Here is a 27369-nt window from a genome sequence, read left to right as displayed (position 1 = left end):
CTATCTACCTGTGACACCACTTTTAGGGAATTTTGTATCTGTATTCCCAGATCCCTCTGTTCCACTGCACTCCTCAGTGCCTTACCATTAACCCTGTATGTTCTACGTTGGTTTGTCCTTCCAACGTGCAATACCTCACACTTGTCAGTATAGAACTGAACATAATATTCCAAGTGTGGTATAGGCAGAGCAGTGCTTTATAGAGCATTACCTCATGGCTTTTGAACTTAATCTCCTGACTAATGAAGGCAAAAAACTATGGGCCTTCTAAACCACGCTATCAACTTGTGCAGCAGCTTTGAGAAATCAGTGGAAATCCCTCTTCTTCCATGCTGCTAAGACCCTTCATTAACTCTGTATCCTGCCTTCAAATTCCACCTTCCAAAATGAATCACTTCACATTTTCTGAGTTGAACTCCATCTGCCACTTTGTAAGCCAGCTCTGCATTCGTTCTATGTCCCGTCGTAAACTATAACAATCTTCTACATAATCTACCACTCCACCTCTGCATAGTTACTAAACAATCCTTCTACTTCCTTATTCACGTCATTTATAAAAATCACAGAGCAAGGGTCCAAGAACAGATCCTTGCAGAACACTACTGGTCACTGACATTCAGACAGAAAACCTTCCTTCGACAACAACCCTCTATCTTGAATTGGCAAACCAAGCCAATTCTGAATCCATACAGCCAAGTTTCCTTGGATTCCATGCCTCCTGACTTTCTGAATAAGCTTACGTAGGGAACATCATCAAATACTGTATTAAAATCTATATACAACACATCTCGTGCTCTACCTTCATCAATATGCTTTGTCACATCTTCAAAGAATTCAGTCAGGGCTGGGAGGCATGACCTACGCATCACAAAGCCATGCTGACGATCTCTAATCAGACTATGTTTCTCTAAATGGTCATAATCCTGCCTCTAAGAATCTTTTCCAATAGTTTGGCCACCACTGAAGTAAGATTCACAATAATGTGAACCTTATGAATCAATGATAATAACAAATCATTTCCTTTATTGATTCAATTTATCTGACCTTGTGGCAGAGTATGAATTGGTAACCAGCATCACAGTTTGCAAACATCTGAAAAAGAAAATCAGAGGAAAAACTAAACTTGCCAGATTCATGGAAGCTTTGTCATTAAAACAATGATGGTTAAATATTTTCAGAGCATGACCCTTTCCAAGCCATGGAAAAGCTTGTTCCTTCCTGGGAATCAAGTCAGAGTATACCCTTTTCTGATAGTCAGAGGTTGGAGGAAGAGTTAAAATTATCCCATAGTATTACAAAATGAGAAAGGCAGACATGGTTGGAGACCAGGGTAGTGGAAGTCTATCAATAGAGATACTTTCTATAAATTGCTAAAGGTGTTGAAAGCTGTATTTGATATCACTGATCTGTTTTCCACTCTGATAAAAGAAATTCCCCATCTTTGAAAACTGGCTAGAATATATTGGCATCAATGGATTTTGGAGAGCTGATTGGCCAGAAATGTGGACACAAGGCATGGCAATACCCACGATCCTACTCAGTGGCAGAAAATGCTTCAGGGGGCCAATTGGCGGACTCCTGCTTCTCTTTCTATGTTCTTACATGAATGACTGATCTAATTTGTCAGCAGTGTAAAGGCTTGCTGCTGAGATTTAGTTGTTCAGGCCTCCTGTTGTTACATCAACCAGCATTACACAGGATTATCTGAAGTAATTCTTGAACAATTGACACACCAATGTTCAGCAGACTTTGACTGATTAACTGCCTACAGTTAAATTAATTGCCGCTGCCAATTTCTTTATGCTGGCACTTACTCTGAGTTTCTGTGTTCACAACATGACACTTCAGTGTTTGAATTCAATGCAGAAAGTGCATTCAAAATGCTTGTGATCAAGCTTTGCACACAATTCTTTCCACTCCTGGAGTATGTTTAGAACTAGTAGCATTGCTCTGATCTTCATCCCATTTTGTAAAGCACAGACAATGGATGTGTTGAAACGGCTTTGCTGGAGCACGTAACGTAACTCAGGAAACCTATGTCATACCTATTGATATTCCTCCTGAACATTACTGCTGTTTCCAGATATTTGTAGCTGAGCATTTCCAAAGTATCTGCTGAAAACTGAAGCACCCTTTCTGTAAAAGGCAATTTTCAAAGTTGTTAATACGTCAAAGAAAATTGCTAACAATCTTTTAAAAATATATTACAGAAAATTGATAACCATATGTTCAAATCACACTGCGGCAGCTGGAGAATTTAATTGAATTTATGAAATTGTTCATGAACAGTTAGTTCCCACAAGCCATCAGGCTGATCAATAATTCCACCCATTAGCTCACCCCATCACCACTAGCTACAAATCAGCCACCCCTCTCTACATCCTTCGCGACCCCCCCATGCACAGCCACTTTACACTTGCGTTCCACAGCCCATACCTACACTAACATAATCACTGTCCTACCATATTTTCATGAGCCCTGCTGCTACCTAGTAGAGTTATTTAGCTTCACTTTATGTACGTGCAATCAGACTATGTATATACGGGGTGTATGGGGTGTCCAGGGAGGTGAAGCACCTCGGGTGAAGGGGCTTGTCATGTCCATTTTGGCGCAGCTCACTCACCTTTGGTCCCCACCGGACCTTCAGCTCTCACCTGTGGCTCCAAGTAGCTGTTTGCATGTGACAGCAGCCACACCCTGAAACACTGTTTCAACATATGGGCTAAACCATGCGAGAGTAGCTGGTGGCCTCGTACCCCAGTGAGGTAAGGACACGCCTGTTCTAGCATGCAAAGTCAGCTCTGGCAGACTGGACAGTGAGATCCAATGGCCAGAAATGCAGTTCTGCAATGCTCTGTGGAGAGCAAAGGGCATGACAAAGCACAGAAGATGTCCTGGCCATCGACTGCAACCAAGGAAGACACCAGTTGGTTGTACCACTGTACCCAGCCTTCTGAGGTCAAGAGAGTGGAATTGTCTCAGTACAATGACTTTTCCATTTTAAAAACGCTCCTGTACAGGTTTCCTGTCATCATCGGACATGATGGACAGCCACCATCTATAAAAGCTAATCTAATTTACATATGGACACACTCAAACAATTACTTGAACATTGTGTTTTGTAAGGTTACTTTTATGTTTATATTTATTGTGTTTTTATTTTTTTTATTGTGTTCTTATATGCTACATCAGATCCAGAGTAACAATGATTTTTTTTTTCTTTTACACTCATGTACTCAAATGACAATAAACAATCTTGAATCTTGAGACTTGAAATAACTCTGGAATAAGAAGTCAGTATTTGTAAAAATAACTAAAGGATCCCAGAAAGGTTAACTCTGTTTCTCTGTAACTCTGAAGCTGCCTGACCAACTGAATTTACAGGCTTTCCTGATTTTATTTCAAACTTCCAGCTTCTGCAGTTTTTGATCTTCACAAAATGATTTTTTTGTTGTAAAAACCCAAATGGATTCACCAGTGGTTAGCCTGTAAGTGACCTGGCAGTGCAATTGATTTTGAAATGGCCTCTGAAATGACAGTGAAAATTAGGAATTGGACAGTAACTGTTGGTGGTGAATTAACTACTAAAAACTGATTTCTTCTGTTAAACTATCATTAGTAAATTTGCGTTAGAGGTTAATGAAGAACTGCATATGCTGTACATTGCTAGTCTTAATGCTGCCTGCATGAAGTCTTCTTCTGTGAAGCAGCATTAACTTCCTAACGAACCTGGTGAAGACGCACAAAACATAGATAAATGTGTGCTATTGTGTAGTTTATATAAAAACTTCCTCTAGTTGAGCACCTTCACTCCATCTGCAACAAGCCAGATTTCTCAGTGGCCAACAATTTTATTTCTAATCCCCATTCCCATTCTGACATGTCAGTCCATGGCCTCCCTTACTGTTGTGATGAGCCCATTCTCAGGTTGGAGGAGCAACACCTCATGCTCCATCTGAGTAGCCTCCAATCTGATGGCATGAATATTGATTTCTCTCCCCTCCCTGTCTCTCTTCTTCCATTCCCTATTCTGTCTCCCCTATTAGCTCTTCTCTTTTCCTCACCTGCCTATCAACTCCCTCTGGTGCCCCTCCTCCTTCCCTTTCTCCGATGGCACAATCTTCTCTCTTATCAGATTCCTCCTTTTTCAGTCTTTAACTTTTTCCACCTATCACCTCCCAGCTAATCACTTCATCCCCCTTCCCGCACCCACTTTTACCTTCCTCATCATCTGACTTCACCTATCACCTTCCAGCCTGTACTCTTTCCCCTCCCTTACCAACTTATTATGGTGTCTTTCCCCTTCCTCCCCAGTCCTGTTCTCGGCCCGAAAAAATGAACTCTTTATTTTTTCCATAGATGCTGTCTGACCCGCTGAAATCCTCTAGTATTTTGTGTATTACTCTGGATTACCAGCATCCAATGAATCTCTTGTGTTCTACAAGATGAAACTTTTTCCTTGAGTTTCAATTACACAATAGAGTCAATAGTATAATATTGTATGTTAGACCATAAGACATAGAAGCAGAGTTAGGCTATTCAGCTCATCGAGCCCGCTCCACCATTCCATCACAACTGACCCCGGATCCCACTCAACCATGTACACCTGCCTACTTGCCATATCCTTTGATGCCCTGACCAATCAGGGAATGATCAACTTCCACTTTAAATATGCCCACAGACTTGGCGTCCACTGCAGTCTATGGCAGAGCATTCCATACATTCACTACTCTCTGGCTAAAGAAATTGCTCCTTACCTCTATTCTAAAAGGTCACCCCACAATTTTGAAGCTGTGTCCTGTAGCTCTGGATACTCCCACCATAGGAAACATGTTCTTCACATCCACCCTATCTAGTTCTTTCAAACTTTGGTAGGTTTCAATGAGAATCCCCCGTATTCTTCAAAAATCCTGTGCATACAGGCCCAAAGCTACCGAAGGCTCTTCATATGGTACCAACATGCTGAAAGTGCAACATAAAAGCATCATTGATATAAAATACCAGATACTAGATCACTGAGATAAAAACATAAAATATTTAAAATACTCAGCAGATCATGCAGTACTTAAGAAGAGGAAAATTAGAGTATTAACAACCATCAAGCTGAAATATTAACTTTGCACCTTTCTTCCCAGATTCTGTCTAAACTGCTAAATGTTTCCAGAATCTTAATTTCTTTTAATCTAGAGTAAGGGCACAGTAACCAAGGGAATGCAACCCTTCATCCTAACCGTTTAGCCTCCTCAAACTCCCCTTCACTTGTTCCAGTAGAAAGGACCCTCATTGCATCTTAGATTTTGTGATTGATTTATAACTTCAAGCATTCAAAGTGTATTGTGAGATTCACGCTGTTGACTATTTGACCCATTCACTCTGTCTGGAAGCAATGCACACCCCCACCACTGCACCACACAATACAACAGTAAGCCTGAACAGATTCACGTTCAGTCTAAAAGCTGGATGATGCTGAACTTCCCAAAGCCGGGAATCAGAGACAGTAGAGGAAAATGGGACTGTATTGCCAAGGCAAACCTAAGTCATGTTGGGAACAAGGCATCAGTCATGGAAAGCAGGGATAACAAGGTTGATCAAATAATTTTGGATTCTAGATCATGCCGCTCCTGGACCAATAACAATGCTCCAGCACTCAAATTCTGACAGGTATTTACCTGCCCTTCTACCTCTGGAAGTGACTGAAACCTTCATGGCAATACCTAGATCACATCAAAAATGGGAACAGGGCTCTTTTCCTTATCGTAGAGTGTTGACTTCCATGTTCAAAAGGCTTGAATCAGGTGTGTGCACTGGACGCTGAAATGGATACAACTTGTGGAGATGATACAAGAGTACAAAGTGGAAGTGCTTGTAAGTAAATGGTTCAGAGTTCTTTTGATTTTAAGAAAGATCACTTATTGGTAGCTTTCATGTCTATGCTACTACTCAGAATTAATGCAAGTAAATTGCTGTCTTTTAACAAACCTGTTTTTGTGTGTTTTTTTTTCTTTTTGCTGAATAAGAGATAGTGTTCCTGCCTCAGGTCCAGTGGTTCAATCTCAGCCAACACTCAGAAGCTCTGAGAAAGTAGTGTTTGTATGACTGCTGCCTTTGGAACTGAGGGCCTATGTTCACCTGGGCCTCTATTACAAAGTGGGCAATGAAACAAAACCATGTTACTTAGTGTCTTGGCAGCATTGCTGGGAGTCAACTACCACAAATATTATGCTAATATTTCTCCTTCTGCAAATGCTTCACAAGTTTTATCTCCTATTCTCATGTTAGATCTCCAGCTTATCCAGTTTTTTTATGTATATTAGGAGACACAACAGTCACTAGGAGGGGATTCTCTCATTGAGAGGAAGGAGAAGGAGGAGGGGAAGAAATAGAGCTCTCAGCCTAAGAATACTTCATTTAATTACTCTTGCACTTTATTGATATTTATTTTTGCAATAAAATATATTCATAAAAATGCATAAGGAAGTACAGTGTAATCAGTATGTTTCTTTGGTAACTCTCAGAGTCATAGAGATGTACAGCATAGAAACAGACCCTTCAGCCCATCATGTCCATGCCAATACCATTTAAACTGCACTCCCACTGACCTACACTGGGACTGTTGTGTCCATGCATTACTACATATCAATTAAATAAAAGTAAACCAACACGGGAAATGGCTTTAGCAGGTGTATTCACATGGCAACGAGAGAGAGCAATGTGTGTGCATAGACAACAGCACATGCACAGACAACAAATCAATATGTAGAGCTGGGGGGTGGGCAGGGGTTGCCATTGCTCTAAAGGAAATAGACACATACTTCCTCTCCCATATAAAACTGTATATACACATAGCATTCGATTTCCCTTCCATAAACCCATATTCCAAATAAACATGCTTTCACAATAACAGTCCATAACTAACATCACATCGCAGCTGCTCCAAAATGATATTGTATTTGTTAAGTAGGTACCGTGCACAATCCTGATTTGATGGAAACAGACGTGAGGAGCACGGAGGAACATCTGGAGAAACTTTTGAAATGCCTGCTTCATTGCCGTTACTACTGTGCGATCAAGAATCACCGGAGGGGAAGGCCCCAAATCCTCGGCTTTGCCTATTGCCTGTTGCCGGGGCTGGGGTTGAAGCGCTCGGCAGAGATGGTGCTCGGTGTTGGAGGCTGGTCGGAGGCTCGAAGTTTTCGGACGGACTCAGGAGTCGGCTGTGGTCGGGTGCTTCCAGGGTGCTGCATTGGCAAGTTTGTGGTGCTGGAAGCTCATGGCAGGAAGAGAGCTTCTCTTCCTTCTACCGTCTGCATGAGATGATGGGACTTTGGAGAGACTTTGAGACTTTTTTTTTTACCGTGCCCATGGTCTGTTCTTTATCAAATTACGGTATTGCTTTGCACTGTTGTAACTATATGTTATAATTATGCGGTTTTTGTCTTTTTTTTAGTCTTGGTTTGTCTTGGGTTTCTGTGATATCATTCTGGAGGAATATTGTATCATTTCTTAATGCATGCGTTACTAAATGACAATAAAAGAGGACTGCGTGTCTTCATAATCTAATCTAAGGGTTCAGTCTTTCGGGTGGTGCACTGTTTCTTTCAGGAGTGGCATTATGCTTGGCAGGTGTCTTGTCCAAAACAACATTCTCGGTTTCTAGTATCACATTGCTGTCAGTGACATCATCACCAAGAGGTAAGTCCTGTGATGGTAATGTGTCCACCTTGTTTGCTGCAGTTGACTAGGTGTGTTCTTCAGTTGAACATCCAGTATCTGGTCCACATGAGGTCTCCATGTCTGATCTCCAACATCAGTGGTCCAGTTTAATAACTATCCTACCGGGTGTCCAGTTGTCTTCTCGGTAATCATGCCACAGGACTTCCTGTCCGACCTCGAAGCTCTTTGCTGCTTCACTTGGCAACTGGCTGAACTGTTTATTCTGCACTTCCCTCTGTAGATCTGGTTTCAAGAGGTCTGTGTGAGATCTCAGATTTCTGTTCATGAACAGCACTGCAGTTGTTTGATTTGTCATCGCATGAACAGAGTTCTGATACACAAAAAGGAAGTTGTCCACCTTATGCTGTAGAGAAACGTCCTCCTTCTCCATTGCTTTAATGGACTTCTTGAAGGTTTGGATAAAGCTTTCAGCTAACCCATTCGTTGCTGGGTGGTGAGGAACTGATTTGAAATGTCTGATGCCATTTTTCTTCTTGAACAGTTGGAATTCTTCTAATGTGTATTGTGCTCTGTTGTCACTCACAATTTATTCTGTAAGCTATTTCTGGCAAAAATAGTTCTTAAAGTGGAGATAATCTTCGCTGATGTGGTTGACTTCATTGGTATAACCTCCGGCCACTTTGAATGAGCATCCTCAGCAATCAGAAACATGGAGTCCATGAATGGCCCCGCAAAGTCAATAAGCTCTCTTTTCCATGGTGACGACGGCCACTCCCATGGGTATAGCGCTCTTTGTGGGGGTGAGTTTTGAACCTTTTGGCATCCTGAACAGCTTTTGGCCAAGACTTCAATCGGTTTATTGATTTTCTTCTCAAACACCTTCTGATTAGCATTAAGCAGTTGTGCCTGTCTCTGGTTAGTGCTACCATTTAGGCTGCTGTTTCCTGTTGATACTACACTGAGAACTCATCCATTTGCATCCAAAAAGTGCCGGGCCTCCACTTTTCAAGACATATAGCTCTAACTGCTGTGTTTGGTATCCATACCTTCAGTTTGCCTTTGGGAGACACTTTTTCACCTGTGTAAGTCTTTAGCATCACTGGTCTTCTCTAATGGAGTCTCAGAAAACAGTCTGTTGTCGTCATCCTCTAGAATTATAGGTAAAGTTGACCCTGTATCCAGCTCCATTTTCAGTTTTACACCAGATACACCTATTGTGATCCAAATGATTTAGTAATCTGTTTCAGTTATACTATGCAGTTTTAGGCATGACAGCTTAACTTTGTCAGACTCTATGTTGTCTGATTCTGTTTTACATTTGGTAACATTATACATTTGTTTAATTTTGTGTTTTGTGACTTTTCAATCGGTCGTACTTTTTGTCTGCCTTGCACATTCTCTCCATGTGACCTTGTCTGTGACACTTCCTGCAGAATTTTTCTTTGAACCATCAGTCATTTGTATCATGGGAGGATTTGCCACATCGATAACAATTTTGGCTTTTTGCACTATTCAGGGACATTTTGTCCATTTTACATTCTAACCTATATTGTAATGGTCAATGCAGCAGGCCAGGCAGCATCTATAGGAAGAGGCGCAGTCGACGTTTCAGGCCGAGACCCTTCGTCAGGACGAAGGGTCTCGGCCTGAAACGTCGACTGCGCCTCTTCCTATAGATGCTGCCTGGCCTGCTGCATTCACCAGCAACTTTGATGTGTGTTGCTTGAATTTCCAGCATCTGCAGAATTCCTGTTGTAATGGTCAATGCCCATTTCTAAGGCTAGGGCTCTTTCTGCCAGTATCCTTGTTTGAGTGCTTTGACAATGTATACCACATACAAGCCTGACCCTTAATACATCAGAGAGTCCATCTCTAAAGTCACTGCACTGGGAAAAATTTGCACAGTTCTGCAATGTATTCAGACAGTCTTTTATCTTTTGACTGTTTCCTTCTGTAAAATCTAAACCCCTCAGCTATTACCAGTGGTTTAGGGCTTAAGTGATTTTGTACAATTGTAATAAATTTGTTGAATGTGTTGCTTGCTGGCTTTTCATGGGTTACTAGGTTGCGTAAGAGACTGTACATCCTTGCACCTTTAAGCTAAAAAGTGTATGGGATTTATTCTGCACCTCCATATTGTTCACATTACAATACAGTTCAACTTCTCAATATATGACTCCCAACCTTCATTAGCATTATCAAATTCGTCAACTTTCCTGAATGAAGCCACTCCCCATTACTTTCACTTCAAATTCAACGTGTCTTTCACTATTATTATGCACTGTACTCACGCATTTGTTTGCATCTCCGACAGCTTTCTTGTGCTGTTTAACTCTCACTGTTTGTCCCGTAACTGCTGGTGCAGTTTCTGATATTTTCTGACATCCAGGTTAGCATTTGTCATCAATTTGTTGTGTCTGTGCACAGCTACATATCTATCAAATAAAAGCACACACATGGGAGATGGCTTTAACGGGTGTATTCATATTGCAAACAGAGAACAATGTCTGTGTGCAGACAACAGATCAAAACATAGTGCTTAAAGAAATAGATCCATACATTACAGGGACCATAACTCTCTTTATCCCTCCTATCCAAACTTCTCTTAAATGTTGAAATCAAGCTTCCATGGACTACTTGTGCTGGCAGCTCATTCCACACTCTCATGACTCTCAGAGTGAAGAAGATTCTCCTCATGATCTCCTTAAACTTCTCACTGTTCACGCTTAAGCCTTGAACTCTGGTTGTTGTCCCATTCAAACTCAGTGTAAAATGCATGCAGGCATCTATATCCCTCATAATTTTATATGTCATCAAATCAGTGCATTCATTGTGTCCCACCGAAACTCAGTGTAAAATGCATGCTTACATTTGTACCCCTCTTCGTTTTATGTGTCATCAATTCAGTGTATTCATTGTATCATCAAGTTAATGAATTTTACTTGCAAGCACCAATACAACACATGAGGCCTTCTCTGAACAATTTACCATTCTAGTATTAGAGAGACTGGTACACTCGATACAACCCCTCAGTGTCCTGTGGCAACAGGACCTTAGATTGAAATCCTTCCCAACAATGTCTTTGTGATGGTTATGTGAATCATCCCATAGCACACGCTCCTGCAGCCTGGAATGTGCTAGTTGGAATTATTCACTCATTGCATTTGGTTGGACTTAAAGACCATCAGATTTAAGCAGACCAAGGAGTGTCTTTCATTGTTGATACCTTCCAGTAGTAACTGATGTTTTTTTTCAGTATGTATTTCCTAGAACAATGCATAGACTAGAGAATCTTCCATGATGTAACTGCTTGGGATGAACCTTGAGAAGAACCCCACATCCTTTCTCTGATCTTCTTGGCAAGTGCACAGTCCACAAAGAGCTGGTCAGTCATCTCATCCACACTACAGCTGCCACAAAGGCCATGTATGTTAGGAATGAGATCCTGAACGTGTTCTTGCATTTGAATAAGATCATGCTTCAGCTGTAACTTCCAGTCAGAGGAAGGGCCATACTGCCAGTAGCTATCAAACTGACAGTTACAATGAACTCATCTGAGTCTGGCTACTTTCCCTGCTGGAGCTGAAGTGATTGGCAACACCTCACAGCTTTCCATCCTTAGTTGCATAATGGAGATCTCCATGCTGTGAAAGCTGACTACATTTCACTCTCTCCTGCCAGAGACCAGCAGGTGAATAGAATGTGCAGCTTTGCTACCTCTGACTGCATGTCAACCCTGCCCTGTACTGGAGCCAAAAGACATTCAAATCTATTAACTAACCCCCCTCTTCCAAGGAACAGACACTCAGTGGAAACATTTATTCTGCTTTTCTTCCACAGTAGCTCTCTGACCTGCAGAGTGCTCCCACAACTTTTAAAATTTGTATTTCCTAGCATCCACAATTTTTGCTTTTGTATAAATCTAATATCTTCAGGGCTTGCTTTACATGTTGAAGGTGAGTGCAGCAATACAGTAAGTGATGACTGACATCTAATTTACATGTGAGCACTGATAAATTTGTTCTGAGGTTTTCTTAGGTGCACTAGGGAGCCACCTAGAGGGAAATCAGGAATTGATTGTAATATTGAACCGTGGACTCCTATTTTAAAAAATATATATTCAAATAAATGATGAAATGTGTAATGTGTAACTAAATGAATGACATCTATTTTACCTTTTGCTAAAAGCTAAATTGACCTAAGTTGGTATTAAAATGAATTAGGATCAGCATAAGAAAACTTGGCATACTGTATCTATATTTTAAAAGATGAGTTTCATACTCCATTGAGTTTGGCTTGTTTTACATTCATAAAGCAATTGTCATGTAAGAGGAAATTAGGTAAAACTATAGTTAACGGACAGGAGGAAAATTAAAGGCTTGAGCTTATACTATTGGCAGATTATACACCAGGAATGAAGGTGATGTGATATGAGGTAAGATCTGAAGCTCTCACCATTCTCTCACAGCCAAAAGAACACTGCACTTGGAGGACAACTTGCCTTTAATAAGTACGAGCAAATTTTAACTGTTCTTGGTCAATTGATAGTTCAGTCAGCATCGGCTGGTTCCTGAACAAACAGCAGAGGTGGCCTTCTGTTGAAGCAGCACTGTAAAATTAATCAAACATTGTGGTGCTGTATACCTTCTGGAAGCTATCACCTTCAGGCCATACAATATTTAATATGAGTAAGTATTAATTTTATGGAGAGTATGTCTGTGGCAAATATTGAAAAACAAAACTTAAAATATTCTTATTGATATGGGTTATACCTGTCAGTAAATGTGCTTAAAATAATTCCTTATATGCTATTTGTTTTATAAAGCATTGTTGCTTGACGATTTAGATTCTTATACCACCTTATAAGGAAAGACTCAGTTAAGGAAAATAATATGTTAAATAACTGCAGACCTAAAGAACTCGCTGAGTCATAGCTTGATTATTCAGTCTGATTTTAACCAGCTCCATGTTCAAGCATATCCCCCATCTTATTAAAGTAATCAAACCAGAGAAATTAAATATTCCCTTTCTGCTGTAGTTAATATTCCCAGTGCCTGGATCCAAGCCACAATTATTTTTTTGTCAATCATCTTATTACTTATGTTTGATCAAATAGCAAACTGAACACACAGCTTGGATGGTGCTGTAAAATATGTGAAATGCACAGAATGAATACGGTCAGCCATGCCCGTTTCCTTTTGACTTATTACCTTTCATTACTACAGGAGCAAAGGAACCAATTAAAAACAAAAAAAAACAGTTTGAAAATTTGACAATTAAAAAAAATTGTGATCTAGTGTTTTGTACATTGACTGGCTTCACACTTGGAAAAACATTGTGTTCCTTCTGGTTAACCTCTTTCTCCTTTCAGTTCTGTCCTTGTTCCACTTGAGTAGGCATGAACAATAGAGGAAACAACAAACAAACTGATTTACACACTTAAAATAATAATTTCTTAATGTGCGTGGCTTAATTCTACATTTTGTCTTTTTTTTCCTGGAGCTCTTGTTATATTTATATTAACAGGACTCTGGAAAAGGGCAAATGTTATCTTTGGATGTGCTATGTTTTTGTTTTTAGAAACATTGCAATTCCCTTCCAGTAGAATGAACGGATCAAAGCCATAAACTGTCAGCATACTGGGAAGCCCTTCAGAAATCATGAGGTTCTGGTGTCTATCTCACTGCTCAGCCAATTACCTTGTAGAAGGTAAGTGTTCCTGGAAACAAGCAAGTGCCTCTCCATTCTGTGTAACAATAGGGACTTGAAAGCACTGATGATGAATAAAGCCTGACTCTGGTGCTTAAAGGGCCTGAAAGCTGTTTATTTGCTTCAGTGCATTGGAGAAAACAGCTTTTAGCAATGAGCTAGAGATAAAATCGGAGTCCAAGGTGACTCCAACTGGCAATACATAAACACCGAAAGCAATTCACAACTTAGAGGTGAAAAACACAAGCCTTTTAATGTGCTTCTGGTGGGGGAAAGGTCAGGAGCAATGACTTATTTTGTCTTGCTGAAGACAGGGTTATGTCAGACTGGGATCTATGTGCCATTTGATGACAAGGTCATGGATGGAAGGATGTTATCTGTGAGAAGGCAAAGGATTTGCTGGGTTTTGTGGCTCTGTTGTAGATGAGAGATTTCTGAGAGGGGAGATTCAGCACTGGAATTATAAATAGAGTGAAGATTTGTGTGAGTCACTCAAATGCAATGAATTGGATGGGAAGTTTGTTTGTTGCTTCCATTATGATGGGCATACTGATTGAATCCAGGATGGAAGAAGAGAGAAAATTTAACTTTGTACAGGGATCAACAAACTAAGGAAATTAGAATTGAATCAATAAAGATATATTGAACTGGTAACCAGCATCAAGATTCTGGCAACCAGCATGAAGATTCGAACATTGAGGATGGAAATAGGGAAGGAAAGGAGTGTGATATTTGATGGATGGGTGCGTGAAGGGGCTTGACATATGGTCGTAATTTCTGTGGACATATACTGTGGATGAAAAACAAAGTGGTAAAACAAAAGCAATAGCAGAATTTCAGACAGAAAAGGCTATAAGGTTGATTTGTTGTAGTTCATGTAACATAAATACAAAACAGTTACCAATGAATGATAAATTATTAATGGATGATCTCATTGGACTATGGTTGAACCTCCATGGTCCAACATATTAACAAACATAACCATTCTCTTTTTAAGGTGGCCCTTAAAGATATGCTTGCTTCTAATTATGTGAATGGGTTAGCTAAGGAATGGTACAGCAATTCCATTGGTCAGTCAAACTATAACTGCCGCAATAAAGCAAGTTCAAAGTAAATTCAGTATCAAACTACATATATGTCACCATATACAACCTTGAGATTCATTTTTTGTGTGCATACTCAGAAAATCCAAGCAGCATAATAGAATCATTGAAAGACTGCACCCTACAGAGCGGATAAACAACCGGCGTGCTAAGGTAAAAACTGTGCAAATACAACTAGAAAAATAATAATATTAAATAAATAAACAATAAATATCAAGAATCTGAGATGAAGAGTCCTTGAGAATGAGTCCATGGGTTGTGGAAACAGTACAATATTGGGGCAAATGAAGTCGAGTGAAGTTATCCTCACTGGTGATTGAGGGGTAATACTATTTCTGAACCTGGTGGTGTGAGTTCTCAGCTTCCTTATTCCTGATGACAGCAGCAAGAAGAGAACATGACCTGGGTGATGGCTGCTGCTTTTCTGTGACAACGATCTGTGCGGATGGTGGGGAAGACTTTACCCATGATTGACTAGGCCATATCCATTAGTTCTTGTAGGATTTTCTATTCTCGGGCATTGGTGTTTCCATACCAGGCTGTGATGCAAACAGGCAATATACCCTCCACCACAATTCTATAGAAATTTGTCCGTATTAGATATCATGCTGAATCTTCACAAACTTGTGGTGCACCGGTGCTGATGGAGATTGTGCAGATGTTGTTGCCAATCCAAACTGAGTAGAGTCCACAAGTGAGGAAATCAAGGATCCGATAGCACAAGGAGGTAAGAGACCAATTTCATGAAGTTTATTGATGAGTTTTGAAGGGATGACAGAGTTGAATGGTGAGCTATAGTCGGTAAGGTGTATCCTGATGTGTGCATGTTTGCTGTCAGATATTCCAGGGCTGAGTGAAGAACTAATGAAACACCACTTGAGCCGGTGGGCAAATTGAAGTGGATCCAAGTCTCTTCTCAGGCAGCAATTAAGCTGTTTCATCACCAACCTCTCAAAATATTTAATCAGAGTGGATGTATTTGGGTGATAGTCATTGAGGCAGTTCCATGTTCTTGGGCACTGGCTTGAATCAGGTGGCTACCTCAAACAGACCAAGTGAGAAGTTAAAAATATCAGTGAACACTCCAGCCAGTTGATCAGCCCTGATCTTTAGTATTCAGCCAGGTATCCCATCTGGGTCACATGCATTCTATGAGTTCACCCTCCTGAAGGATGCTCTCATGTTGACCTCGGAGACTGAAACCACAGGATCATCCAGGATGTCATGCACCAAATTGACTTGTTGTAAAATGGTTGTTGTATCATATCAAATTCTTCAACTTTGAATTGCAGTGTCTCATTACCAAGGACTTCCATGTACAATATATTACACTTGAAACTTCAGAATATTCTAAACCATTTTGCCTCTAATGAAATCAAAACACACATAACCCTGAAAGAACTCATCAGATTAGGCATCAATGGAAATGAATAAACAGACAATGTCTCAGGCCAAGGACTTTCATCAGGACATTTTTGACGGCCCTATTCAGTATTGTTGCAGGACAAGATATCGAGCTGAAGACTTCTGACTTACATATTTTGGCCTTTAGCTCTCTTATAGATAGGAGGGCACTTTTGTTAAATGGAAAGATGTTTCTCCTCCTACTCGTGCACAATGGTTATGCGACGTTCTGTCATGCTTAGATTTAGAGAAGATTCGTTGTTCAATTTCTGAATCTCGTCAAGACTTTCAAACATTGTGGGGACCCTTTCTGAATTATTTTCAAAACCCTCAATTCATTGTTTAAATTTAGATATTGGCTATTATTAATTTTTATTATATGAGAAGTTATTTTACCATTTTTTCTCTTTAATAAACAACTTCGGTCTTGGTAGGGGTTAGACTCTTTTTTTGTAATAAATTAGTATATTTCAATATAACCTTTACTAACCTACATGAATATGGGGTAATGAGATTGTTATTATGAATAGATATAATGTAATTGGTATTTTTTTTTACCTTTATATATACTTTCTTGTACTCTGTATTCTTCTATATAGAAACTAATAAAAATATTGAAAGGAAATTTAGTCAACATTCTAAACATTGGAAATCCAGTAGCCAGTTGGTACATTGCAAACTCCAATGAAAAGCAATGAGACAATGAGATGATAAGCAATTTAGTGGTATGTTAACTGAGATAGAAATATTGGTCAGGACGCCAAAGGTGGCTCTCTTTTATTCTTTTTTGAACTAGTAGCAGAGGATATCTGGTGTTCATCTGAGTAAATAGATGTGTCTTAGTTTCAAATAACATCGATATAAAAATACCCCTGATGTAACTAAGTTTGAGTTTTTGGGTAAAATCGTTTCAGGCTATAATCGGAAACAGAAAATTTGATGCATTCTCTCTTTGTTCTTCTCATCTCCAACATCATATTTGTACAAAGAGTACAATTACTGACAAACTAGCCTGTAATCTTAAGTGCTGATTACTTCTGCATTAGGAAGAACTTAAAAACAGAATGGTCATTTTTAAAGATTTATTATTATCTCAGCTGGTGAAAGCATAGTGTCTCGTAGCAATAATGCCAGGGTATCTTTGTCAGCCTTTTGCATGCCAGATTGGCTTCGGTGAACTTCCTTAAAGTTCTTCAGTCTTCTAAGGATAATTGGCTATGGTGCTAAGTTGAAAAAAAAAATTCATAAAAATTGCATGTGCATTAGACAGACAGTTCTTGCCAGAAAACTCCCTTCAGATAATATACATCTTCTCTACCTGTTGTGAAGAAAGTCTTTGCCCACAGCAAGGATTGACATTTTTAACAAGGCCAAAAAGATCCTTCAGTCACCTCTCTTTCTGAGGCCAGCTTTAGATGTCTCACATCTGACAGACAGTAAAAAAGAATTAATGAAGGCTTAACTTGGTAGCAGCCCCTTCACCCTAATCTAAGGAAGGTAGGATGATACTGGGAAAATGCTTGAATAACCTGTTCTTGAACCTACTTACGTTTCAAACTTTAAGCGGATTAAAGTGTTTTTGCATCTGTCCTTAGGTTAAGGGTGAAAAACCTACATTTGTAATCAATTGTCATCTGGCTTTCTCAACAACTTTGGAGGGATTTCATAGAATTACAGAGCCTGAATCTAAAAGTCAATTTATTTTTTTTTCTTCGGCGGTTGAACAGGGCACGACTGCGCAAGTGCGTAAAAGTCAGACTGTGAGGCAGCGGGAGAGTTGAAAAGTGAGCGGATTGAGAAGAGTCAGTCATTTCTTCAGTGGTTGAACGGGGCATCACTGCGCAAGCGCGTGAAAGACGGACCACGAGACAGTGGGAGAGTTAAAAAGTGAGCAGATTTAGGGAGCAGGCGATGGAGTAGAGGGAGACAGAGTAGGAGGCTTTGGCTCGAGAGGCTTCTACAAGTAGAGGCTGAGGACAAGCTTCACTCCAAGTGAGGTAAGGCCGGGTAAGTTCCTTTATTTAGTTTAATTACCTTAAGAGTGGGTAATGGAGGCAGCAGTTAGGGCAGTTGAGTGCTCTGTTTGCAGTATGTGGGAAGTCAGGGCGAGCATAATCGTCCCTGATGACTACACCTGTAAAAGGTGCATCCAGCTGCAGCTCCTGACAAACAGAGTTAGGGAACTGGAGCTGGAGCTGGATGAACTTCAGATCATTTGGGAGGCAGAGGCAGAAATAAACAGGAGGTACAGAGAGATAGTCACCCCGAAGAGTCAGGAGACAGGTAGCTGGGTGACTTTCAGGAGAGGGAAGGGGAATAGACAGAATGAGCAGAGCACCCCTGTGGCCGTTCCCATCAATAATAAGTATACCGTTTTGGATGCTGTTGATGGAGACAACCTACCAGGGACAAGCCGAGTGTCTCGTCTCTAGCACCGAGACGGGACACTCAGCTCAGAAAGGAAAGCGGGAACAGAGGAGAACAGTAGTGATAGGGGATTCGATAGTTAGGGGGGCAGATAAGAGGTTCTGTGGGAGAGATCGAGAATCCTGGATGGTCTGTTGACTGCCTGGTGCCCAGGTCCGCGATATCTTGGATCGAGTTCTCAGTGTTCTCAAGAGGGAGGTTGAGCAGCCAGATGTTGTGGTCCATGTAGGGATCAATGACGTGGGTAGGAAGAGTGAGGAGGTCCTGAAAGGTGAATTCAGGGAGTCAGGTGCCAAGTTATAGGACAGGACCTCCAGGATAGAAATCTCAGGATTGCAACTGGTGCCATGTGCAAGCGGGTTTAGAAATAGTAAGATAGCACAGATCAACACATGGCTGAAGACATGGTGCAGGAGGGAGGTCTTCAGATTTATAGATAATTGGGCAGTTTTCCAGGGAAGATAGGACCTGTTCCAATGGGACAGTTGACATCTGAACTGGAGGGGGACAAATATTCTTGCAGGTAGGTTGGCTAGAGAGGCTGCAGTAGATTTAAACTAGATACAAGGGGGGAGGGGAAGAAGAGTGCAGGAACAAATGTAGAGGAGAAGGAAGAAAAAGGAGATAGTAAAGTTGTTTGCACCGTTAGTGATAAAAAGAGTGTAAGAGGTTGAAAATTTCTTAAATGCATTCATTTTAATGCTAGGAGCATTGTAAGAAAGGTGGATGAGCTTAGAGCATGGATTGCTACCTGGAAGTATGATCTGGTAGCTATTAGTGAAACATGGTTGTAGGAGGGGTGTGATTGGCAACTAAATATTCCTGGATTTCCTTGCTTCGGGTGTGATAGAATCAGAGGGACAAGAGGGGGAGGTGTTGCATTGCTTGTCAGAGAAAATATTGCAGCAGTGCTCTGGCAGGATAGATTGGAGAGCTTGCCTAGGGAGGCTATTTGGATGGAATTGAGGAATGGAAAAGCTGTTGTAAGACTTATAGGGGTGTATTATAGGCCACCTAATGGGCAGTGAGAACTGGAGGAGCAAATTTGTAAGGAGATAGCAGATATTTGCAGTAAGCACAAGGTTGTGATTGTGGGAGATTCTAATTTTCCACACATAGACTGGGAAGCCCATACTGTAAAAGGGCTGGATGGTTTGGAGTTGTAAAATGTGTGCAGGATAGTTTTTTGCAGCAATACATAGAGGTACCAACTAGAGAAGCGGCAGTGTTGGATCTCCTGTTAGGGAATGAGATAGGGCAGGTGACGGAGGTATGTGTTGGGGAGCACTTCGAGTCCAGTGATCACAATGCTATTAGTTTCAATATAATTATGGAGAAGGATAGGTCTGTACCCAGGGTTGAGATTTTTGATTGGAGAAAGGCTAACTTTAAGAAGATGTGAAAGGATTTAGAAGGAGTGGATTGGGACAAATTGTTTTATGGGAAGGATGTAATAGAGAAATGGCGGTCATTTAAAGGTGAAATTTTGAGGGTACAGTACCTTTACATTCTGAGTTAGGTTGAAAGGAAAGGTTAAAAGTTTCAAGGGATATTGGAAACTTGGTTTGGAAAAAAGAGAGCTATCTACAATAAATATAGGCAGCATGGAGTAAATGTGGTGCTCAAGGAATATAAAGAATGTAAAAGGAATCTTAAGAAAGAAATTAGAAAAGCTAAAAAAGATATGAGGTTGCTTTGGCAAGTAAGGTGAAAATAAATCCAAAGGGTTTCTACAATGTTGTATTAATAGCAAAAGAATAGTGAGGGATAAAATTGGTCCCTTAGAGAATCAGAGTGGTCAGCTATGTGTGGAACCAAAGAGATGGGGGAGATTTTGAACAATTTCTTTTCTTCGGTATTCACTAAGGAGAAGGATATTGAATTGTGTAAGGTAAGGGAAACAGGTAGGGAGGTTATGGAAACTATGATGATAAAAGAAGAGGAAGTGTTGGCGCTTTTAAGGAATGTAAAAGTGGATAAGTCTCCGGATCCTGACAGGATATTCCCTAGGACCTTGAGGGAGGTTAGTGTAGAAATAGCAGGGGTGCTGATAGAAATATTTCAAATGTCATGAGAAACAGGGATGCTGCTGGAGGATTGGCAAATTGCTCAAGTTGTTCCATTGTTTAAAAAGGGTTCTAAGAGTAAACCTTGCAATTATCGGCCTGTAAGTTTGATGTCAGTGGTGAGTAAGTTAATGGAAAGTATTTTTAGAGATGGTATATATAATTATTTGGATAAGCAGGGTCTGATTAGGAACAGTCAACCTGGATTTGTGCATGGAGGGTCATGTCTGACAAATCTTATTGAATTTTTTGAAGAGGTTACTAGGAAAGTTGATGAGGGTAAAGTGGTGGATGTTGTCTATATGGACTTCAGTAAGACCTTTGACAAGGTTCCACACGGAAGGTTAGTTAGGAAGGTTCAATCATTAGGTATTAATATTGAAGTAGTAAAATAGATTCAACAGTGGCTGGATGGGAGACACCAGAGACTAGTGGTGGATAACTGTTTGTCAGGTTGGAGGCTGATGACTAATATTGTGGCTCAGGGATCTGTACTGGGTCCAATGTTGTTTGTCATATACATTAATGATCTGGATGATGGGATGGTAAATTGGATTATAAAGTATGCAGATGATACTAAGATAGGTGGTGTTGTGAATACTGAAGTAGGATTTCAAAGCTTGCAAAGAGATTTAGGCCAGTTAGAAGAGTGGGCTGAAAAATGGCAAATGGAGTTTAATGCTGAAATGTGTGAGGTGCTACATTTTGGTAGGACTAATTAAAATAGGACATACATGGTAAATGGTAGGGCATTGAAGAATGCAGTAGAACACAGGGATCTAGGAATAATGGTGCATAGTTTCCTGAAGGTGGAATCTCATGTGGATAGGGTGGTGAAGAAAGTGTTTGGTATGCTGGCCTTTACAAATCAGAGCATTGCGTATAGGAGTTGGGATGTAATGTTAAAATTGTACAAGGCATTGGTAAGGCCAAATTTGGAGTATTGTGTACAGTTCTAGTCACCAAATTATAGGAAAGATGTCAACAAAATAGAGAGAGTACAGAGAAGATTTACTAGAATGTTACCTGGGTTTCAGCATCTAAGTTACAGAGAACGGTTGAACAAGTTGGGTCTTTATTCTTTGGAGCATAGAAGGTTGAGAGGGGACTTGATAGAGGTATTTAAAATTATGAGGGGGATAGATAGAGTTGATGTGGATAGGCTTTTTCCATTGAGAGTAGGGGAGATTCAAACAAGAGGACATGAGTTGAGAGTTAGGGGGCAAAAGTTTAAGGGTAACACGAGGGGGAACTTCTTTACTCAGAGAGTGGTAGCTGTACAGAACGAGTTTCCAGTAGAAATGGTACAGGCTGGCTCGATATTGTTATTTAAAGAAAAATTGTATAGCTATATGGACAGGAAAGGAATGGAGGATTATGGGCTGAGTGTAGGTCGGTGGGGCTAGATGAGAGTAAGCATTTGGCACCGACTAGGAGGGCTGAGATGGCCTGTTTCTGTGCTGTAATTGTTATATGGTTATATGATTATTAAGATGAGAAGGTCCTTCAATGTTTTCTCCTATCTTGGCAGACCTGCAGACAAAAATATTGTTGTCATCTGATTATGACACCTATTCTTCATCAATTAGTCTACAACAGAGTGGCCCATAAACCATGGCAATTGTCTTCCATGCTTTCATCCAGTGAATGCAATTGTGTGAACAAATGCCAGTGAAAAATAATAAATTGCATTTAATTATATCTCCATAATTCAGGGAAAATGTTGCTAAGGGAATCTGCATGGATTCAAGCCAAACCCTTCTTTTTCTGGGAAATGTTTTTGCTTTAATCCTACTCCAATAGCTATCTTTATGACCTCGTGTCCCAAAGACGTTTCTTTAATGGAATAATTCTGATGAGTAGTCATTTTTATAATGTAATTCTAGAAACAGAATTTGCACACAAAAGGTGACATAAGCGGAACAAGACAATTACTCAGAGTTCTTTTTAAAATATTGATTGTGATTAAATTTGAACATGGTATGGTGCAAGGCTGAGGGACTTGGGGAATTCTGCTCTTCTTGGAAAAATGTGATTGTCTTTTAACTCTATCTGTTCAACAGACAGTATCAGTTCAATGCTCTGTTCAAAGTTGGTGCCTTTGATCATTCAGCACTCTGTCCTACACTGGAGATTAAATCTAGGTTCATATGTAATGTACTGCATAAATTTGCAACTTTCTAAATCAGAGGGAAAACTTTACAAACAATTCACATGTATCAAAGAAAGCAGAATATGCTTCCATTTTGTTGAATAATTGGTGCTTTGGGATGTCAGTAACATTGGAATAGAACTGTGCTGTAATTATCCTGCTAAAAGTAAGTCTTCTACATCCTATCATATTCAGTCCAGGTCAGGACTGAATGCAAGTACTCCAGTAGTAGTTGTTAATTATGTGCTTAATTTATAGAAGTCAGCACACTTAGTAATTTTTTTGTGGAAGTGACAAACTGTGCTGCATTATCACTGTTCTTGTGATTGTATTAGTTCTTAATTTCAAGAATAAAAGACATTGGACGTTAGAAAGAGAAGCTGAAATATGAAGGGCACAAGTAGATACTTTAACCATGAGCAGAGCGTAATTTCTTCAATTAATTGTCAAATGGGCTTATCTTGTTATCTCCATGGGTACATCTTTTAAAATTTTCACTTATCAGTTTTTATGAAGACAATATTCAAAGGGAAACTACTTAAGAAAGTGGTAATGAATCTTTTGTTCTTGGAAAGGTGCTTGTATTATCCTTAAAACATAAACTCTATGACTCTGATTCAGAGGTCTGTAGGGTGTCCTATGATTTGCAAAAGAATTTGGTGATAAAAATGTTCCATGGTGCTTCCATTCTGTGAATATTTCACTTTCAATATAAGGCCAGGCTGAATTGTTTCTTTCTTGTTTGCAGTTGCTGATTTTTGGATAGCTTCAGTGAAATCTTTATTCTTACAGTCATCAATCTATGGTTGAGGCTTAAGTGGTCAGCTGTGATGTGACATTTGGCTTTAGCCATCTTTCTTTCCAGTCCTGAAGTCAACTGCCCAAAACGTCAACTGTTCGTTTCCCTCCACAGATGTGTGTGCTACTCAAGATTTCTAGCATCTGCAGAATGTCTGGTGCCTATGGCATTAATGCCAATTGAATTTAAAATATTTCTTCAAGTATTCATAAGGTTGAGATGAAACATATAGTAACTCCTGTATAAAAATTACTGGTCACATTTCGCACTCTCAAAGTCCTGCTCACTGGTGAGAGCTTTGCTCTCTGTTCAGCTAATCCCTTGATTATTTTTATATGTGATTAGTTTGACCTAAGTTTTTCCACCTATGAATGTTCTATTCATGGTTTACCTACAGTACATGTAAAATATCATGAATATTTCTTCATTACACCTTGAAGTAAAAATGCAGTTTAATTTTATGTGCTGTCTGAACGCCTTTAAGACATCTCTTCCTTCAGACCGATTCTGTTGATAATCTCTCAAACATCAATGGTAAACAATTATATTTAATGGATTGTCCATCCTTTTCTTCCTCATCCTTTCTTGCATGTCACATAGACCAAATCAAAAGCTGTCTATGGATGTGATTGTGCTGGTGAGTATACAGAATAGATTGGAGGATTTTAGTTATGGGGAAAGATTGGATAGGCTGTACTTGTTTACCATGACTGGCTGGTGACCTGATAGAAGTATATATGATAGGAGCATACATTTAAGGTGAGAGGAAGGAATTTTGAGGTGTAAGAATTTTTTTCAGAGGTGGCAGTAAATATCTGGAATGCGCTGTCAGAAGAGGAGATATTTATAAAGCATCTTAGATAGACACAAATTTCACGACATATGGCAGTGATATTAAACCTGATTCTGATTATGATCACCAGTTCCTCTACAAAACCCTCTGTCACCTGCACTTTCTCATTCCCAATAGGACAGGGGTCCCCAACCTTTTTGTACCGTGGACTGGTTTAATATTGACAATATTCTTGCGGATCGGCCGACCGGGGAGGTGTTCAAGTAGGGTTAAACTCACCTCAACATGTCTTTTACAGTTAGAGTTGCCAACTTGCTCACTCCCAAATAAGGGACAAAAGTAGCAGTCAAATCCCAGGACACTTATGTTTACCCCAGGAAAGACTACCATGACCATGAAGCCTTGCGCAGGCACCTGTGTGCGCATGCGTGACGTGCGCATGCACGCATGTGCCGATTTTTTTTTCCACAAATCGGTTTTGGCTTAATCTTCCCAACTATACTGTACATACATTATTTCCACTTTATATAGGCTGTGTATTTATCATACATTTCCTGCTTTTACTATATGTTAGTGTTATTTTAAGTTTTATGTGTTATTTGGTAGGTTATTTTTTGGGTCTGGGAACGCTCAAAAAATTTTCCCATATAAATTAATGGTAATTGCTTCTGCGCTTTACACAATTTCGGCACAAAAGGTTTCCTAGGAACGCTCTACCTCAGCGGGGGAAATACAGGACAAGAACGGTCCCGTTTGGGAGAAACTAATTTAGCCCAATATATGGGATGTCCCGGCAAATACGGGACAGTTGGCAACCCTATGTTCGAGTTCAACAGTGCATGACAGGGAATGAGGAAAGGTGCAGCTGACTCATATCGTTTCCTCGCGGCCTGGTGGTTGGGGACCGCTGCTCTACAACTCGTTCTCAATGTTATTTATTTCTAATTTCTTTTTATTATTATTTTGTTTTTTAGTAATTACACAGTTTATCTTCTTATGCACATGGTTTGTGTGTCCGTTTTTATGTGTAGTTTTTCACTGATTCTATTGTGTTTATTTATATCGACTGTGAATACCCGCTAGAAAATGAATCTCAGGGAAGTATATGGTGACATATACACACTTCAATAATAACTTCACTTTAAACTTTCTTCCTCTTAACTCAGCTTACAATTTCTTTCAGTGCTTGCACACAGTCCTTCATTCTGGGAAGAGGTACAAAAGTTAATACTTCATTATTAATTTTATCTTGCATGCATTTTTCACCATATTTATCATTAATGCGACCTTTCTGTCATACTATAAACGTTTCTTTTTGTAACTTTCACTATAGATTTCCGAAAGAACTCCAGAAGAGAATTAGGAAAATCAGGACAGGTCATGAAAAGTCCTTGATAAGTTGGATTAAAGACAATCTTGAAGAGCAAGAGAATAACTAGGGAGCAGGTAGGACAAGACAAGGACAAGTGGAGGAACATGTGCTTGGAGGTTGATGACGTGGGTGAGGTCTTAAATGATTACTTTAAGTATTTTTATGCGTACTTGCCAATGAGAAGGATGTGGAGGATTGGAAGATCAGTATGAGTATGATACTCTTTTGAAATAAAGAAGGAAGTAGTGTTAGATCTCTTTAAGAAAATGAAGGTGATAAAACCCCATGGCCTGATGGCATACACTTCAGGTGATTGAGAGAAGCAAGAGATGAGATTGCTGGAATCTTGACAATATCTTTCTTTCTTTTTAAATCTTTCTAATATCTCTCGCCAGAGTGATGGTCCCACAGGACTGTTGAGTTACTAATGTTGTTCTATTAGTCAAGAAGGGATTTAAGACTAAACATGGAAACTATATACTGGTGAATTGCATATCAGTAGTAAGGAAGTTACTCGAGCGGATTCTTGGGGATAAGGTTTATGTGCATTTAAAAGACAATAGTCTAATTAAAGATGTTCAGCATAACTTTGTGTGGAGCAGATCATAAGACCAAGGAGCAGAAGTCAGCCATTTCGCCTATCGAGTCTGCTCCGCCAGTTTATCTTGAGCTGATCCATTCTCCCATTTAGTCCCACTCCCCCGCCTTCTCACCGTAACCCTTGATACCCTGGCTACTCAGATACCTATCAATCTCTGCCTTAAGTACACCCAATGACTTGGCCTCCACTGCAGCCCATGGCAACAAATTCCATAGATTCACCACCCGCTGGCTAAAAAAAAATTCTTCGCATCTCTGTTTTGAATGGGTGCCCTTCAATCCTTAAGTCATACCCTCCCGTACTAGACTCCCCCATCATGGGAAACAATTTTGCCACATCCAATCCGTCCATGCCTTTCAACATTCGAAATGTTTCTATGAGGTCCCCCCTCATTCTTCTAAACTCCAAGGAATACAGTCCAAGAGCAGACAAATGTTCCTTATATGTTAACCCTCTCATTTCCAGAATCATTCTCGTGAATCTTCTCTGTGCCTTCTCCAACATCAGCACATCCTTTCTTAAATAAGGAGACCAAAACTGCCCACAGTCCTTCAAGTGAGGTCTCACCAGCGCCTTATAGAGCCTCAACATCACATCCCTGCTCCTATACTCTATTCCTCTAGAAATGAATGCCAACATTGCATTCGCCTTCTTCACCACCAACTCAACATGAAGGCTATCCTTAAGGGTATCCTGTACGAGGGCTCCCAAGTCCCGTTGCATCTCAGAACTTTGAATTCTCTCCCCATTTAAAAAATAGTCTGCCCGTTTATTTCTTCTCCCAAAGTGCAGAACCATACACTTTCCAACATTGTATTTCATTTGCCACTTCTCTGCCCATTCTTCCAATCTATCCAAGTCTCTCTGCAGACTCTGTTTCCTCAACACTACTGGCCCCTCCACCTATTTCTGTATCATCAGCAAACTTAACCACAAAGCTATCTATTCCATAATCCAAATCGTTGATGTACAATGTAAAAAGAAGCGGCCCTAACACGGACCCCTGTGGAACTCCACTGGTAACCGGCAGCCAACCAGAATAGGATCCCTTTATTCCCACTCTCTGTTTCCTGCCAATCAGCCAACACTCTATCCACTTGTAAGTGGTTTCTACTTTTATGTCACTGCGTATGTTAATCAAAATGGCTTCTTTGTTATGTTAATCTCTTATGTTACTGTGTATGTGAGTTAAAATGGTTTCTTTGTTATGTTAAATGCTGATAAAGTCTCTAGCTAGCACTTTGCTTGGGTTATAACAAATAGCAGAGT

The 27369-nt window shown here is 40.0% G+C and overlaps 1 long non-coding RNA gene across 9 annotated transcripts in view; it reads left to right on the top strand.

Annotated features, from left to right (window-relative positions):
* Nucleotides 1-12170: 12170 nt before the first annotated feature.
* Nucleotides 12171-27369, top strand: part of LOC134359047 (uncharacterized) — an 81491-nt gene continuing 66292 nt past the window's right edge. For 5 of the 9 annotated variants that reach the window (XR_010021024.1, XR_010021015.1, XR_010021014.1 and 2 more), the window contains exons 1-3: nucleotides 12171-12362; nucleotides 13255-13383; nucleotides 25461-25573. This is a non-coding gene — a long non-coding RNA (uncharacterized LOC134359047). The remainder of the gene's footprint in view (nucleotides 12363-13254; nucleotides 13384-25460; nucleotides 25574-27369) is intronic. The other 4 variants (XR_010021020.1, XR_010021019.1, XR_010021021.1 and 1 more) reach the window with 3 other exon arrangements.

Source organism: Mobula hypostoma, chromosome 2 (genome assembly GCF_963921235.1).
Source record: "Mobula hypostoma chromosome 2, sMobHyp1.1, whole genome shotgun sequence".
Lineage (NCBI taxonomy): Eukaryota > Metazoa > Chordata > Chondrichthyes > Myliobatiformes > Myliobatidae > Mobula > Mobula hypostoma.
Note: the sequence above shows the minus strand (reverse complement) of the source record. Positions and strands in the feature narration are given on the sequence as shown.